General features: G+C 43.1%; 1 protein-coding gene and 1 pseudogene across 2 annotated transcripts in view; one reads left to right on the top strand and one right to left on the bottom strand.

Annotated features, from left to right (window-relative positions):
* Positions 1 to 18,216, top strand: part of Asic2 (acid sensing ion channel subunit 2) — a 1,045,529-nt gene that overhangs the window by 207,246 nt on the left and 820,067 nt on the right. The gene's annotated exons all lie outside the window — the stretch shown is intronic.
* LOC117285936 lies at positions 6,773 to 6,880 on the bottom strand (annotated as a pseudogene).

Here is an 18,216-nt window from a genome sequence, read left to right as displayed (position 1 = left end):
GGAGAGAGAACAAACCACAGCAGGGCTTGGAATCTGATTTAGGGGCAAAGGACAGGAAAGAGTTGCAACAGCTTCACAGTTCCAAGCATCGAGGCCTGAAAGAGATGAAATCAGCAGATGTCAAAGTCAAGAGCAGAGATGAGTTGTGAATTGAAGTTTCTGGGGGAGAAAAGGCACAGGAGGGACTGAAGGGAGGTCAGGGTTTAGGATGCATGGGGAATTTAAAAGTTGGTGTCTAGCCTGTCTTGGAGGAGTCAGAGGTGAAATTCCCAGAGAAAAGAGGCTCAAAATAGAATACAGGAGGGTCCTGCCTAGAGCAGTGGGAAATGTCCACATTTGGGTGGCAAGAAAAAGAGTAAAAAATATGTGATTAGAAGGGAAGAGAACAGGGGAGGCTGAAGCTGCAGGCCAGCCTCGGCAACTTAGTGAGACCCTGTCTCAGAGTAAAACAATGTTTTAAAGGTTGGTGGTGTGGCTTACCGGTAGCACACTTGCCTAGTATATGTAGTACCTTGGGCTCAATTCCCAGCACCACAAAAGGAATGAAGAGGAAGATGAGAGCAAAGGAAAAGGGAAGGGAGGAAGGGAGGAAGAGGAGGAGAAGGAGAAACTCAAAACTCAAAAAGCGTAAGTCAAGAGGAGATCGTGAAAGGAGCATAAGAGTGTTACTGCTTCCCAATGGGTATCGCTCATGGTCTCTAGAGATGACGTCACCAGACCCACCCTAGGGCTGCTGCCACATCTAGTTACCAGCTGCATCTGAAGAAGTGTTGCCCTTTTTTCAGCACTTATAAACACTTCTCAGAGCATCTCATTTACAGATGAGGAAATCGAGGCTCAGGGAAACAGGCAAGAACATGAGGTACCAAGTGCTAGAGCTGGGGTGGAAATCTGTGGTGCCCATAGGCCCAGTGAAGGTCCTGTGTCACACTGTGGAAGGTGACGGACCAGAGGTCAGAGCTCGGCATCATTTAGGTTCCTTCCTACCTCAAATAATGTAAATCCAATAAACTGGATTAAGCAGAAAAGCTCAGTTAACCAAAAGGGCCCACAGCCAGAGTTCTCACTGGCTATAGAGTGAACCAAGGGTTCAGATCATGAATACGGGATCAGATATTCCCTTCCTCCACCCCTCGGCTCTACCTCCAGACGGGTTTCATGTCCACATAGGCTGTCTCCCCTCATGGTAGTAAGTAGCTCCTTGAAACTTGATGTGTTCATTCTCAGGTTCAAGTCCAAGAGCAAAGCAATAGGCTTTCCTTCCCAGCAGCCCCAGAAAAATACCTCCTGTTCCCAGCCCCAAACATATCACTTGTTGGTGTTGGCCAAGATCATATTTTGTTTCTATGAGCTCCAAATATGGCTGATACAAATCTTCTAGGTTGGGAGTGAGTGAGCAAGGAAGTGATTCTCTTCCAGAGGAAGAGAACTGGCAAATCACTACCAGAGGAAAGACGAGTAGAGGAAACAATAGAGTTGACAGCACCAACCTTTGCAGGGAAGAAACAAAACTATAGATTGGTGAAAAGGGAAACCACAGAGACAGTTAACAACTGAGTGTGTTGTTAAGATCACACAGGCGTTCATTTGAGAAATTTAAGAAGCAGAAAACTGGAATATATCTGGACAGGAAACTGCCAAATGTTATCTTGAATATTGATAAATCTGAGTGTGTTTTATACGCTAAGAAGAACAGAACAAAGAGGAAGACATTGGAGATATGAGAGTTGGTAGGAGAATGGTTAGTTTTCCCAGAGAAGGCAGAAAGGGGTGTGATAGAGAGCAAGGATGATGCCAGAGGGCAGAGGACACATTAACCCTCCTCAGATGGAGAGATGAACACAGAGAACCCAGGAAGCATATGGTGTAAGATGGGAAGGCACACCTGCAGAGAGTTAACATCTTCTCCCTCATAGCTGTTGGCTTTGTGAGCTACTGGGCCTCACTTATCTCATCACTGTACATTCACACAAACCATTTCCTGCTAAATATGGGGCTGTTCTTCACATTCTTTTAATTTTATTGCTGTTGCCTTTGACTCCTTGACTCCTGTATGCTGCCTGCCTACAGCCTTTGGGTCTGTCTTTGGTGTTTGTCCCTTGGGTTAAGAGTGCCACAGCAGACCATAGGAAGAGTTCTAAATGTGATGAAACATGCCCTTGGAAAGTGTCTCTTGTTGGCATATGGCAAAGGACAACACAGGCCTATGGGCACTCTTGTTGCCTGATTGATCACCTGTGACAACTTCTTAAACATTTATCTGCTCATGGCCCTGAGCCAGCTAGCTCAGAAGACCATGACACCTTTTTTCTACCTTGCTTGACATCTCACTAGTGCGAGGCATCTTGGTGTCGTTGAAATATAAAAATGTTTTAGACTCAGGCTGGCTTGAGTTTGAGTGATAAAGCAAATCCCTTCAATTCTGTTATTCTCAATCTGTACAAGTGTCTCCCTAGATCCAGTTGATTCCCTGTGTATCTCCTTCCAGGTCATTTGCTTCGCTAACCCATTAGAAGAAAGCCACCCACCACAGGTCGTTCCTATACACATTGGCCACCATACCATACCATCTCCTGATTTCCACAACCACAGATTGACCAGTACTCCCTCTGGGACCAAGAGTGAGATTTTCTTGGGGCTTCAGTAGCACATGGTATGGAGGGAGCCACAGATCTCTGGAGTTCAAGTCTAACTGGATTGGACTCACAAAGGCTCTAGCTTCCCACTTTCCCACTGTCTGTCCAGGAAGGCTGTATAATATCCCTGGGAAGTAGCAGGAGTTAACATCCTACAGGGTCAACTCTGAGCTATCAAACAGAACATAAGGGGGACAGAAGAAGCTAGCCAATAAATTGCTTATCTACCCAGCCTACCCAAAGACTGTTTCAGATGAAAAGGTCCTACATGGCCTGCCCAGCAGTGTTCAGAGTGATAAAGCAACCACCATATTGTATTTTCTTTCAGTATTGTGGCCAGTTCAGTTATGCATGGCCTTGGAACCACTTCACTTCTTACCATGTCCTACTTTCTTTTTCTTTCGTTCATGCTTCCCTAAGAGATCAGGCTCTGTCCTCCCAATAAAATGTTTGAAGTAAGCTTTGCCTTGGATTTGATTTTCTGAAGAACCCAGAACCAGCCCCTGTGCCTTAGTTTTCTTATTTATAGAATATAGGTAATGGTACCTATCTCACAGGACTGTTAGGGAAATTAAATTAAATACTATGTATTAAACATCTGATCTAGAGTGGCACATTGTATGTGGGTGCTCAGTAAACATGCAAAGTATCACTATGGACAATTACAACAAGACAATGATAAGTACCATTTATCAGCTGTCTGACGTATGACAACATTGTATTTATATTGTCATTGGCAGCAAGTAATCTTAGGGATGGGAAAAAATGTACTGTTAGGACAAATATGAAGAGGACTTTCCATGCTGCTGGATTTGCAATCATGATAATTAAGAAGGAAAGAACTGATGTTGCAGTTTTGTTGTAGAGATAGAATTTGGCAGATTGAGCTACTGGTCGCGAAGTGCTGGAATTCCGCTTATTATAGGAAAAGATCGAAGAGGGTTGGCCTGAGTGAAAGGAGTGGCATTTGCCCCTTTTGATGCCACAATACACAGAATAGCAAGAGATAAGATTTTAAAAAGTCCTCTGGTGAATAATTTAACTAAAAGGAAACTGTACTTTATTAGTCATAAGGTAAGTATTGCGATAAAATGGGCACAGTGGTTTCACCATTAAACCATTTTGCTTAAAAACGTGCTAAAAATGCCTTATTACCTAAGCAGAATAAATTTTGAGAAAATAATAACAGCTAACATTTATTGAAAATTTATTATCCGCCAGTTGCTGTGCTAAGCTCTTTATACACTTTATCTCATTTCACCCTTCTGAAATGCTTAAGGTGCCAAATAGTCTTGGCTCCTCACGAGTCCAAATAAAGAAGCTCCAGGAACTGTGGGAATTGGCAGAAATCAGGGGGAAAAACTTTTGATTAGAAAAGTGATAAGCCAGAAGTGCTGCTGTAAAGATTGAGCAATTAGAATGTGATTTGAAAAATACTGTTGACAGTCTACAACTTCTGGCAGGGATTGCCCAGGCCTTTGAGATAGGGCTGCTGTTGTGAGGGGGTGTTCTAGATGTTCTGCCCCAGAGTTTACTGGAGAAACTTCTGTTCTCACATTGAGAGAAATGGGTTTGAATGTAAAGTTTTACCAGGACACATAAAGTTTTATCAGAACCGGTGGCTTTGAAAACGTTGGTGATTTGCACAGCAAGGTATTCCGCGGATAACTGTAAATGTTACCTAACCCAAGAATACATTAATCTTAGTGCCAATCTGGTAGTGATTTCCTAGCACACGTCAAAGCCAAGCTGAAATTGAACAAAGGGCCAGATCTGATTTGGGTAGAGAATACTAGTTGCCTTCTTCAAAATCTATTCTAGTTCTCTTTAGCAGCCCTTGTAGCTGGGCACATGATCTGCAGATTAAAAAAAAAAAAACTTTTCTAGATTGATATATTAGTTTTCTTCATAGTGCTATAGAACTTCAGAAAAGAGTACCAACTTTCTGTTTACTTCCAGTGAGACCGTCTGTCAGAGGTGACTATTCACTGGGATTTACTGAATGCTCTCTACACTCCAGGCTACTTGCTCATTGTTAGGCAGTAAGGAACACGACAGATCTTCCCCCTGCCCTCATGGGGTTTACAGTCTTGTGGAAAAGGCAACCAAAAAAATGCAGTTCAAAATTGGTTTAAATTTTATGGAGAAAAAGACACTGTGAGAAAGAAGAGCCAACTTGGAAAGAAGATGGGATGGTAACATCATCTTGAAAGAAAAATAATGTAAGACTTCTCCCAGAGAGTGGTATCCATGCTAGAAATCAGCAGTCAGAGGGCAGATGGTGGTGTCTGGCAGGCTAGATTGCTTCTTAACTGTGTGACTTTGGGCAGGTGGTTAAACTTCTCTAAGCCTGAGATCGATAATCGTATCTATTTCATTAAGCTCAGTGAACAGTGCTAGGCACACAGTGAATGCTCAATTAATGCGATCTATTGTTGATTTTTAATATGTGTCATCCTACTAGAACATGGATGCCCTGAGAGCAGATATACCCTCTTATTCCTCTTTGCATCCAAAGCATAGAGCATTGAATGTAGCTGGTGTACCAGCAGCTATTTGAATGATAATATCCAGCCTTTCCTGGGCTTTCAGTATATGCCAAGCACTGTTCTTAACACTTAATGAGTATCAAGTGATTTAACAAGCATAGAAATTCTATGGGACTGGTGCTACTATCATTCCTAGTTTAATGGTGAAGAATCTGAGACCTAGGGAGACTGAGTAACATTCTCAGGGTCACGTGATTAGCAGGTAAAGGAAGTAATGTTCAATTCCAAGCATACTCGCCCCAGGAATACTACATTACCTTTCCTCTGCAGACAGAAAGAAATGTATCTGTCATTTCGATGAAATGCAGTCTCCTTTGGCCCATATCCTTATTAAGGCATACGCTCTCAAAAAATGTAATAATTTGGAAAATACATTCCCCCAAATTATATAATAGTTTTTCAACGTTCTCTTATTAACTCTGAGTAAATGAAGAGGTCAAGTAAAGAGAATTAAATTCTTCGCCTTAAAGGGACTCCCCTGGGGGCTTTGGGTTCCGTGGAATGGGTGTCTGAGAAGGGTAAACCATCTCCTTCCTGCCTCGCTCGCTCATCCTGCCCCTGCCTTTGCCTTCCCCAGCCCATGACTCCACACCTCAAGCGCTGTGGGTCCTGCCTGCCTCTGGCAAGTTCTGCTATCTCTTCCCCACTTTCTCTCTTATTAAAATGCCTTCACCCGAAGGCATCTGTGAGATGAGAAGCGAGCCTGCCAACTCACCCTGGGAAGCCAAAATGCTTAAATTGCTTCTTTTATTTTCAAAAAAAAAAGTATATGTTGTTTGGAATGGAGAATGGCCTCACCTTGTCATTGTGGGCCTGCTGTTCTGGGATATTTTGTTAGAACGATGGGAGAGAATAATGCCATACCTACCCACAGCTCCCTTTGTTACAGAAATTGTAATAAACTACCAAGGGTGCAGATGCCACCGCTGCTCTCTTGATTAATGTTTTCAGAGGTGTGGGCCTGCATCTGCCTTGAGCTGCCCATCCCAATTATCCAATTATGCAATTATGCAAGGAGGGAAATTGTTGACGAGACAAGACTATAGGCAACCCCATATGGCAGTGTTGAAAGAGTGACATGGTCCCCAGGGTACCCAGTCAACAGCTGATGGGTACGCTTTTTCTTGACTGAAAATTAATTCTACGCTGAGAAAATGACTATAGGAACAGGCGAGGGACATCAGGAAAGCAGCGGGTAGAAGAAGGGAAGGAGTATGTTGATAGAGCAACCAAACCATTTCACTAGCGATACAAACCAACAAATATATTGAGTATTTATTTGACATTTTTACCAAGTGTGCATGTCTAGGGTTACCTTCAGAGAATAAGGTTTTAAATTTGAATCCAAAGAACTGCGTTCAGTTTTCAGTTCCAATCACTGACTAAAAGACAGAGGGACTAGCTGAGGGCCAGTTATTTAATCTGTGAGATGGGATGATAGGATCCCTCATAGTGCAATTTAGCCAGATGTAGGTAGCTGCTGTAATAGTGACCCTCTAAGATGACTTTACTAGTTTTGACACTGGTGGAAGGTTATAGCTGTTTGTGTTTCAAGGGCAAGACATACTGCCAGCCCCTATGGGTACTGGAAGTTGGAATCTTCACAAGTTCACAGTCACTGGGACTTTTTACTCCAGATTACAAATACCACAACAGATACTACATTTGATCTTAGCCAAAAGGCCAAGAAGATAAAGATAGATAGATAGATAGATAGATAGATAGATAGATAGATAGATAAAGAAGATAAAGATAGATAGATAGATAGATAGATAGATAGATAGATAGATAGATAGATATAGATATAGATTTTTTTTTTTAATACTGGGGACCAAACTGAGGACGAAGGCAGGTAGTGACACCTGCCCACAAATATCACAACAGAGAGCTAGTTTGGTCTATCTTTGATCAAGGGGATTGGCTGAGAGAAGTGGATAGAGCTAATGCGCCAGGCCATGTGGCCTATGGCCCACCCAGATATGTCTGTGGGCCAGTGGTCATGGAAACAGAGCATGGGCAGAGGGCAGGGTGATGGTGCACAGCTCGGCACCCCGGCTGCTGTAAACAACAGAGAGATAGCAGAGACTTTCTCAGTGTCAGTGTCACCTGTGAGAACTCAATGTACAGTGAGTGTTATTGTGATGCACGGCAAAAAAGAAAAAGATTACAAGTCAATATGAAAGAAAAAGGAAAAAGAGTACCCTCCATGGAGTGAGTCGGTGCTAGTTCATGTTTGCAAGGACTGCCTTATGCTTCCGTCTCCAGCACAACGTACCTGATCCCTTGTTAATGTTCAATAAATGCCTGTGGTACTGAGCAGAATGAGAGGATAGCATTAAACAGGACCCTGCCATTAAAGGCAATGTGGAATTAAACTCTCAATTTTAGGGAACACTTGCAAAACACTGTAATCGATCAGGGGTACAATGGTGAGCCAACTGCAGCTTTTGGCAGGAGGTTTATGGATGAGACAGAACTGCACATTACCTGGAAGGTATATAGCTGGGAAGAGAAAAAGGAATTTCAGGAAAACAAGTGATGGAAGGAAAGCTCAGAGGAAAGCTCAGCCAAGCCTGATGTGTGCTCACAGTAGAGAGAAGTGACGAGTGGCACAAGGGGAGAGCGGTTTATGGGCCCCCCAGGAAGCAAATTGGACAAGAGAGATCACTTTCAAAGACACTGAGAAACAAGCAGAGATGAACAGTGGGAGAAGCGAGGAAGTGTGTTCCACAGAAGCAGCTGCAGAGTGAGCCTGCTGTCCTTTGCCCACCCTAATTCTGCTTAACTTTAGGGTCTCATCCTACCCTCTAGCTGTCTCAAAGAAAATCAAAGCTAGGAAAACCCACTCCCATCAAAAGGAGGAAGCCAGAGGAATTGTCTCACTGCCTGATTTCCAATATCCTAATGCCTACTGAGTTGTAGGCCTCATGTCATCATAGGAAACATCTTTTCAGGGCTTTCCCAACATTCCCACCACCCTAATTCTTTGCCTGTTGAGTTAAATTCCTCACTTCCTGACTCATCTTAGCCACCCCTTTATCCCTAAGGCTAAATCTTAGTCCTAATCTTCCATTACACCCCTAGACAGAACCTAATACTAAGAATATTTTGCACCTGATCCACAAAAGGCCCTGTCTGAGAAAGCAGATGCCCCAAGCATCAGCCAAAACAGTGACACCCCTGCTTAGGTGCATCCTGTGGACACTGAAATTTAGAATCCAAGGGTTGGTAGCCAGGGCATTGCCTCTGTGGTGCCACCTGGGCTGCATCTTCATGAAGATCCCAGCTAATCTTTAAGTCAAGCCACAGAGCTGATGGCCAGTCCATTTTCATCTAAATGATGCAATGTCCAAGAGAAATGTAGTGCTGTCTTAGTCAATTTTTCATTGCTGGAACAAATACCTGCAATAAATCTACTTAGAAAAAGAAAAGGGTCATTTTGGCTCAGAGTTTTGGAAGCTTGATTCTATGTTCAGTTGGCTTTTGAGCTTGGGACAAGATAGCACATCATGGTGAAGAGTATACTGGGGAGCAAAGCTATTCACTTTGTGTCCAGAAAGTGAAGGAAGGAAGGAAGAAAGGGAAGAGAGAGAGAGAGAGAGACAGACAGAGAGAGAGAGAGAGAGAGAGTGTAGGGTCTCACTATCCACTTCAAGGCCCTTCTCCACTAGGCCCCACCTCTTAAAGTTTCCACCACCTCTCAATAGCACAAGAGGCTGGGAACAAATATTTTAACATATGGGCCTTTAGGAGCCATTTTAGATCCAAAGTAAAACAAGTGTCCTATGAGATCCACACATAGGACGCACAGGAGCAGGCTGGTGAAACCAGTCCTCTCCTGATAGATTAGGTGAGGTGTCGGTTTGTCAACAATATGCTCTCAGGTGTTTATAGAATATGCAGTGAAGGGAGAGTTCTTGCATCTCCACCCTGAGCTAATTAAAATATTCATCCAGTTTCACCTAAGTAGAAAATTAAACATGTTGAGCCTCAGAACTGGCATCTTTCCACCATGCAAATCTCTCTCCTAGGCTGCCCAGAATTTAAGGAGGTGAAACATTTGATTAGCACCAATGAGAGGTCCACACTTGACTGGGTGGGCTTTTCAGGATAATCATCGGTCTCCTGGTTTTAAAAAAGGCACCCAGGCACCTGACAAGGGAATTGATTTTCACTGAGTGAACACTAGCCTGAGCCTATCCTTGCAGACTGTTGCTGATCATTTCCCATGTGTCTGATGGTAGATCAGATCCAGCAGAATGAGAATCAGCTTCAGAACACCCCAGTGACAATTGCCTTTCTCCTCTGTAGGGTTGCAGGTGATGATGGTTGAATGACTCCTTTATCTACAAGTCCAAACCCTGTATTAGCATTTTACCCTGTCTAGCATCCCTGCTTTACATATTATCTGTCCTCACACATCACTCTTTCAAAGTGCACCCAGCACTCTTTATTGATGTCAGCACATGTTTCCAAAGCCAGTAAGACAGGCTGGGCTTTAATGCAAGGAAAAATCATACATGGGTTGATGGATAGCTGTAGCCTCTAATGAATGAGAGTTTTCTCATGTTCAATGTCAAAATCTGCAATAAGATGTAGGATGAGTCTTGTCTGTCCTGGATCTGAAAGAAGTGGGGCCAGTTTGTATGTCCAGGCAGAACAGTACCTTCTCAATCAATGTTCTGTCCAGTAGCACAGTGAAAGAATAGGAGCATAGAGTCTCCTGGTATGGATGCCAATTCCAGCTCTACCACTTAATATTCAAAAAAATGGAGGAGTCCTGTTTCCTTTCCTGTGGGAGGAATACTGATAGTTACCTCTTAGTAAAAAAAAAAATCATAAACTAGACAGATCAGGAAAATTGCCTTCTGCACAAAACTACTTAAGTATTTAATTATTTCCATCCCCTGAGGGACATCTGTGATCAGGTAGGGGACACCAAATCTGTGCACAATTAAGGTGATTCCTCTCTGAGATTCTGTACCAAACCCAAAACTCTCTACCCAATCAATCAACTCAAGGGTGAAGAGCAGTCTGGAGTTAAAGCTGTTAGCCTTCTATTGAGACTCCTTCCTTCCTACAAGAAAGGTGTTATTCTGGCAATGTGCTGAGATGAGGAGAAGATGCAAGGATACAGCTCCTAAATTGATTTAGTGAAGGAGTCACCTTTGCAACTGAGCCTGGAAGAGTAGTGATGCATCTGACAGCATCTGTGCTCAATTCTCCCAGAAGGCTGTGGAACACTCTTTGGGTGGTTTTAACTCATCAAAGGGAACTATGTGCTGCTCCAAAGGCAGTCGTTCTGGGTCCCAATGGGTAGAGGTGGAAAAAAAAAAACTCAATGCAGAGGCTCCTATAGTATCTGTGGAATCTCCTAAACCTGACCTCAATGCCCACCAGACTCCTCTGGATTAGGCCAGTAGTTCTCAGCCTAGTTGCATGATAGGGAGTTTTCAACAGCATAGAAGCTGGACTTCCGCCTTGAAACATTAGAATCAGGATGTCCAGGGATGGATCCCAGTTAACTGTGCTTTCAAAGTTCCTCAGATGATTCTAAAATACAGGCAAGATGGAGAACCACAGCTTAACACTAGTGTTTCTCAAATGCCAATATGCAAACAGGTCACTTAGGGCCCTCATTAAATTGTAGATCCCAGTTCAGAAGGTCTGGGGGCCTGAGACTGCATTTCTAACAAGATTTGATGTGATGCCATGTTCCTTGTCTTGGGTACCCTGAAGCATTGAATATATACACTTTCCTCATCACTGCTGCTGTAACGCATTCGACCCAATCTGCAGATTCAGCCCTGAAATCCTTTCTCAGAAGCAACCTGAAGCAGAAGAATGCTACCTAGCTTGAACCCTCCTGCAAGCTGAAATACCAAGCCACTTGGCGATGATTCTCAGCCACCAGCGCAGGTGTTTTGGAAATTTGTACTTTATCTCACGTCCAAACCTCTACTTGTGTAGTTCAACTTTCTATTCCCAAATGGCATCGTCTACTCAAACTGGTACCCACAAAATACTGTGCAGAATTTCAATACCAAGGAAGCAAATAGAAAATCCTCTGTATTTAAACTAGAAGTTCTGTGCTAACCAAATTTGAAATTTAAATAAGTTTACTTGCTGTAGGATTTATCCAAATTTTAGTATGTAAATATGTGTTTTGAAATCTACAGCATGCAGTGTTCTCAAACTTATTTGGCTGCCAAGTACTTTATTTGTGGGACATCTAGTAACATTTCATAGAGCTGGTGAGCTTTAAAAGCCATTTAGGGAAATGCTGCTTTAGATTTATTTCTACTGACTTGAGATAAGCATACAGACAGATTAGTATGGGGATTGCTGGCTGGAATTTTCTATCAGCATGCAAGAAAGGAGGACCCTCCAAGGAACATCATAAATTGTTCACATGTCTGCAACTATGAGGGAGAAAGACAGGGCGGGAGAAAAGATGGTCAAAGGTACTAATTTGCCATGGTTTTGAGAAATAAGGGGAATAATTTTTATGGCTGCTGGAAAGGAATAAATTGCTGCTGCAGCATTTATAGCACCAAGGAGAAAGGTTGGAACTAAAATATTCCTGCAAAGTCAAAGGTCTCAGAAGACAAGCCAATGCAATGAAGGCTACTCTCTATTGGGGATATTATTTCCTCTTTCCATATTTATTGTTTTTGAAATATGAAAAGATCCCTGGGTTAATGGAAGGATGTACAAGCAATGACAAACATCCCATGTAGAAAGTGGCAGGGTATTTGCTTGAATATTTGTTTCTTTCGATGGGCTTGACATTAATTTCCAGGAGACTGATGCACCTGAGGTAAATGGCAGCATCTTCAAAGGTCTGGCTGAATTTCTGCTCTTATATTATGTTCCTTAAAAAGTTGTGGTCTTACTGTTTTTCTCTGAATGAAGAAAAACATGAGCTCTTAGTGAACTCTGTCTTGGTGACTGTTGGGAACCTATTACTCATGGACAGAAAGGCCAGATATTGGCTATCTTGTGCTGACTACTGGGGTCTTTGCTTCCTCGCTAGACTGAGGCTGGGCAACTCTGGAACTGCTGAGCCCAGCGTGGGGTGCTCATGTCTATGCCCAGCCACATCTGTGTGTCGTGATCATACATGCTTCCCTGGAATTTTGGTAGCTGCTTTAAAACCAGAGATGACCTCAAAACTAGTAGGCCTTGCCATTAGCTGAATGTGAAGGGTCACATTTCAGAATATTGCCCAGTTTATTTCAGTGTAAACTAGATTGTATGCTGTTATACTGGATTTATTTTCCTTTTGGTGCCCTGTTGGTTAAGGCTCAGTTGCACTCAATAGAAACAAATCTGAGAAGTTACAGAGAGAGGGATTTATTACTAGATCTTAGGTGGCTTACAAAATAATTGATTGGGCTTAAGGAGCAAGATAAGCTCTCAGTGACAATCCCCTAATCCTCAGAACCTCACCGCTGCTTCTGGAGGTCCTCCCTGCCTCTCCTGGGATCTAACCTTCCCAGGGTCTGTCCTGCCTTTCCTCCCCACCCTAAGAATGGAATTCTAAACTAAAATGCAGACAAGTGCCTGTCATGGAGAGAACCTAGCTCTCAGCCAGATCCCTAGCTGCAGAACAGTCTGGGAAATGTAGTTTTTAGCTTGCCCAATTTCTGGGGTACAGAAAGACACATCAGCAGGAAGGGTGAGCAATTGGCGTGTGAGCTAATCTACCATACATAGGTGCCAGTGGAGTGGTAGAGCATAGTTACACTGTCACTGTCATCAAATGATTGAAGAAACCTAAATTGATGCGACAAATGTACTACTTATGAAAACAGTGCTTCAAGGCAATTTTCCAAAGTCTTGGAAACCAAGCCATTGTCACTATGCCTCCGTTTACCAATATTATGAGGTTGTTAGTCTTTCAAAATTCCACACCATTAGAGCTCTGGAACTTCAGTGGACTCTGGGGATGAGCTTGTTTCAGCCCTCTCCTTTCATACAGCTTCTTACACGGTTTGCTAACACTAAATTTGCCTTTCCAGCTAAAAAGTGGATTTGGAGGCAATGTGTCTTATCTTTCTTACAGTGCTTCTCTGATAATCTTGATTCCAAGCATACGGTATGTGCTACATAATCAAAAGCAGGAGGAAGAGGGGGAAGGGAGAAGAATGTCAGGCGCACCTGGGAGAATTCACCTAGCATGGCCTCCCCCGTAGGCTGGGGAGGAGCCAGGTGAACCCTAGAGATTCTGTGTCTGTGGGACTCCTGCCTTTCCCAGTGCGATGCCAGGTAAGAGCAAGCTGCCCACCAATGCAGCAGCTGTGGAAGGGATTTCCCATCTTCCAGAGCCTGCTGTGGCTGCCGTCGATGCAACAATCCCAATTGTTAGGAAGTCAGTGAGAGACATGAGTGGGCCAGAGGCAGGAGGAGATGATGAAAAAGAGACCTTCCAAAAGATGCACAATACTGCCCGAAGTGCAAGGACTCAAAGAACCAGGAAGATGAGGCAGAACAGTAGGCCAGAGGGGCAAACGGAAGGGCTTAGTCCTGCTGGCACGTGTGGGAAGAGTTGTCATCACAGCTGGATTTGTCTCGGGCTTGTTTGAACCTGATGTGTAAAAGAGTCACCTCAATCCAGAGTCTCGGCTGAAGACCAGGTACCTGGATGCTCTGAAACAGTGCCCTGCCCTCTCCCCTACTTGCTTGTGCTGCTTCCTGCTGTCTCCAGCCAAGGCTAGTGAAAGCATTGCGCATCTCATGAAGCTCTTCAGGGGAAATCTGCCGCTCCCTGTCTGGGATCAGCCATGGCTCCCGGCACAGCCCACATGATAGGCAAATGGTTAAATGGGCAGCCCCTTTCCAAATGCCAACCCCACCTCCTCCATGCCTTATGGGATGCTTGCACCTAGCTAGGTGTGTATAAAACTGTCTGTTAGTGAGTCTTTATTGTACTTTGGTAAGCAGATTGTATGAAAATAGACCAATCATTGCTGTGCCGAGGTTAAGTACATTTCACTAGGCTGATGAATAACCTAATAGAGATATTTGTTTTACTTGACATGTCAAAATAATACAGTTAGTATTTAGCTTTTTATTCCCACCCCAGTAGTAACAAATAATACACAGTGGAGCATTTTATTTTAATGAGCATGTACAGAGTCTGAGTTGGGAGGGTGGGGAGGAGTATTTGCTAGACGTATATTCTGACAAAGCCATGCATGCTCCACTGGGACCCAAGAAGCTCAGGAGGGGCCCTGTGAAATAACATTCAGAACAATAAAGCAAACCACTAATAACTTTTCCTCACTGATTTCTTCCTCCAAAATTCACCTGGGGGATGCATATGTAAACAGCTGCCTCCCTCCCCAGGTTTGGCTGACAAGTAAACTCTCTCTAGCTCCAGTCCCCTCACACTTAAAGATTGCATACTTGGACACTTATTAGTGGGTGGTGAGATAGTGAAGACAGGGTAGGAACTGATTTTGTTTAGTGTCTACTATGTGCTAAGTTCCCATGTAGTATACCACAGTTAACGAGGGTAACTTTTCGAAATGTGTGCTGACCCTAGAAGAAAGGGATGACTATACATGTATTACCAGTGACAGAATTAGGACCCCAGAAGTTAAGGTAGGATACTCATTGTGTGCTGCCCAACTTCAAGGAGTCCTATTTGTGTAGGCTACGATAAATGTTAAGGTTTACATAACCTGCATAGCTATGTGAAATAAGTCAAGTGGTAGAGAAGGAGAAAGACACAGCCTCATGTATATAACATGTAGAGATCTGTCTAACATGTTATAAGAATTTTGAACACAAGTTTAAGGTTTGAAACTTAAGTCATGCAGTATCATTAAGTACCAGATACTGGTTCTCTGAATTCTTCTAAAGAAGGGACTTAGACTTGGTCTCTAGAGGTGGTCCTCATACCTGCATGCACATCCTGCTCTACCCTCCAAACTGGTCCTGTTTATTCCTCCTGACCTCTTCCTGTGGGTGTTAACTTCCACTCAGATGTCACTCAGACATCAGGTGCCCTTTCAGCTTTGTCTGTCAGACCCTAGCCACTCTCTGACTTCAGCCACACCAGCTTGGCCCTCAAATCTTCCTGAGGTTCGCTCTGGAGCCCACCCCAAAGTTCAGCTTCATTACTTCTACTGCCAAGCTGCCAGCTGGCAGTGGTCACGCCCCATTATGTGGCCAACCCAGGATGCAGAGAGGTTAAACAAGGGTGCCGTCTCTGCTGAAAATGTTCCCATAACTTCTCATTGAGGCTGTCTTGGGAGATTTCATGGCCTTCTGTTGTGCTGTTGTTCAAACATAAGCATCTTCACTTCTGGTGAGTGAATACAAATTGAGCACCAACAGATAAAAACTGCTGGAAGATGGGAATAAGTTGAGTGAATCAAGGTAAGATGTCAGAGTAGCAGTGGGAAGCTGGGACTCATGTGAACTGTAAAGTTGCAGTGATGGTGTATTTTCTCTATTAATAATTGAGACAAAATTGAGAAATGTTTTTCAAAATAATTGACCAATACTCACCCAAACTGTTCAATTGCCAGTTGTGGTGATACCCAGCTACTCAAGGGACAAAAACAGGAGGCTCACAAGTTTTAGGCAAAGCAGGGTATAAGCCCAAAGCCTTAGGTCACAATACCACAAAATAAAGAGAGATGGAAGGAAGGAGGGAAGGAAGGAAGGAAAGAAAGAAGGAAAAACTATCCAGTCATGAAAGGCAATGACAGAAAGAGGAAAGGTCACAGACTGGAACTAAGTACAACTCACAACTAAATACAATGTGAGATACTGAATTATATCCTGAACCCAAAGATGGACACTAGTGAAAAAAACTGAAAATTTCTAATGAAATCTGTTGTTTAGCTAATAGTATACCAATGTCAATTTCCAGGTTTTATTACTGTGTTGAGGGTAAGCATACACATGCCCTCAAACAAAATGTTGAAAGAAAGAACAAAGGAAAGAAAGGAAGGAGGTGAGAAGGGAGGAAGAAATGAAAGGGATAAAGGAGGGAGGAAAGGAAGGGAGAAAAGGAAAGAAGGAAAAGAAAGGCAGGCAGGTAGAGCCCTCCACCTGGGGATAAAGTGAGATGAGATAGCGTCTTTTTGGAACTCCTTTGCTGCCAGTATCTTACACAGCTGCAAGGAAAATCTATCTCTATTTCCTTGACCCAGAGCACTGTGCAGGCACTGACTCCTGCAATAGGAGAATAACTGGTCCCCATTACTACAGCTGTCCCAGTAGCCTAAACCCACCATCATCTTCCATCATCTTTAGTGTCTGTTGGAGCATTTCTAGTGTAAACCCATTTCTGACTGCTGGTGCTCACTGTCAGACTTGCTTCAGAGGTCAGTCACCGTGCTCATTCACACAGAGCACAGAGGACCTCTTTCCTTCCAGCCCACCCACGCTGCCACCACCTCCATGGCTGGATCCCAGCCACTGGTACTGGCCCAGCTCCAACGCAGCCCTTCAACAAAAGACAGCAGCTGTGAAATCAGAATTTCAGATACATTTGAGCAAAAGCAATATTGCTGAAAGGAATGTGTAGCTTTCCATGGAGATTAACTGTTTTGAAGTCAACATCCGTTAATGTTGATATATATGGGTGCGTTTGTTGCAAACAGTTTTACTGTTTTACAGGCATGACTTTTGTGTGTTGTGAGTGGCTTCAAACTTGGTTTCCATCAAAGTCAATAAGAACCAGTTAACAAGAAGGAGGTACAGACACATTTTACTCCATTCCAAAGCATTTGTTAGGGGCTGGGATTTGGCTCAGTGGTTCTGATGTCTGCCTTGCAAGTGCAAGATCCTGAGTTTGATCCCTGGTACCACAAAAAAAAAAAAATAAAAATTAAAAAAATAAGCATTTGTTAAACACTCAATATAGCATTTGCTATGCTACATCATAGCAGCACCAAGATGATTAAAAAATGGGCTTTGTCCTTGAACAACACTGAGAATAGTGGGATGAGAAGCCACAATACAGAGCTAATGTGACAAGGGGAAGGGAGCAGAGAGATGCTCTTGGGAAAAGCCATATTGTTTTTCCCCTGGAGCAACAGAAGGGCACTGGATAAATGCTATAGAGAATCAGTGGAGTTAGAAAGAAAAAGCGGTCTCAGTGTCACCAGGAAGCCGGACAAGACAGCATCATGAACTAGTAATGCTCGCTCCTCCATTCCTTGTGTCTTTCACTAAAGAATTCAGATACGACTTGGAGGTGATCGTATAGAGTACAGGCAGAGTTTATTGCAAGGTAATTGATTTTCAAAGCAAATGGAGAACACGCTTTCAAGCATACAGGTGGGCAAGTGCCAAGATGGCAGTTTTGTCAAATTAGATCTCAGGTTACATTTATGTGATTAAATGGGACTTCAAGGAATATCATTTCCTCCCTCCAAGGTCAATGTTCTTTAATAAGGAAAGTAGGCTGTTTGGACCAATTTTAGAGGGAAGAAGTTTCCCATTTACTCCTAACTGAAATGTTTCTCTTGAGTTTATTTTGAGACCTTGTGGATTGTCCAAAACCTCACTCATGGTCTGGACTTTATATGGACTTCGAGCCTTATTAACAGGTGCAGAAGAGGTTACATTCTCTTGGGCTAAAGTTTGAAACCATAGTTTATTTGCATTTTATCTACAGATATGATTAAGAAAACAAAGGAAAAGTAGGGAAATCACTTTTTTTGCTTTTCAGTTAGCCCCTTGTCTTAGGCCTGCTCATGTCTAAATTTCTTCCCACAATGTCTCAGCTTTACACACAAGACTTGGAACAACAGCTTGCATTTTTTCTCCAAGGCCTTTCCATTTTTGATGTCCTTCTCCTGGCCACACACACCAATAATGCACAGGGTAATAATATCCCATTGACATGATATAAGCCTGATTTCCCCATGTATCTACCCATTGTCCTCTCATCTGGGGAGGTTTAATAAAATTGATAATATCGAGGCCCCCACATCATCCAGGATTCTAACATCTGCATTACTCCTCGTTCACTTCTAGCAAGAATATTTTCCAGTTGCCCTTTG

The sequence above is a fragment of the Fukomys damarensis genome, unplaced genomic scaffold, assembly GCF_012274545.1.
Source record: "Fukomys damarensis isolate Sample0158 unplaced genomic scaffold, DMR_v1.0_HiC HiC_scaffold_13, whole genome shotgun sequence".
NCBI lineage: Eukaryota > Metazoa > Chordata > Mammalia > Rodentia > Bathyergidae > Fukomys > Fukomys damarensis.
The sequence above is the reverse complement of the archived record's forward strand: the minus strand, read 5'-3'. Positions and strand labels throughout refer to the sequence as shown.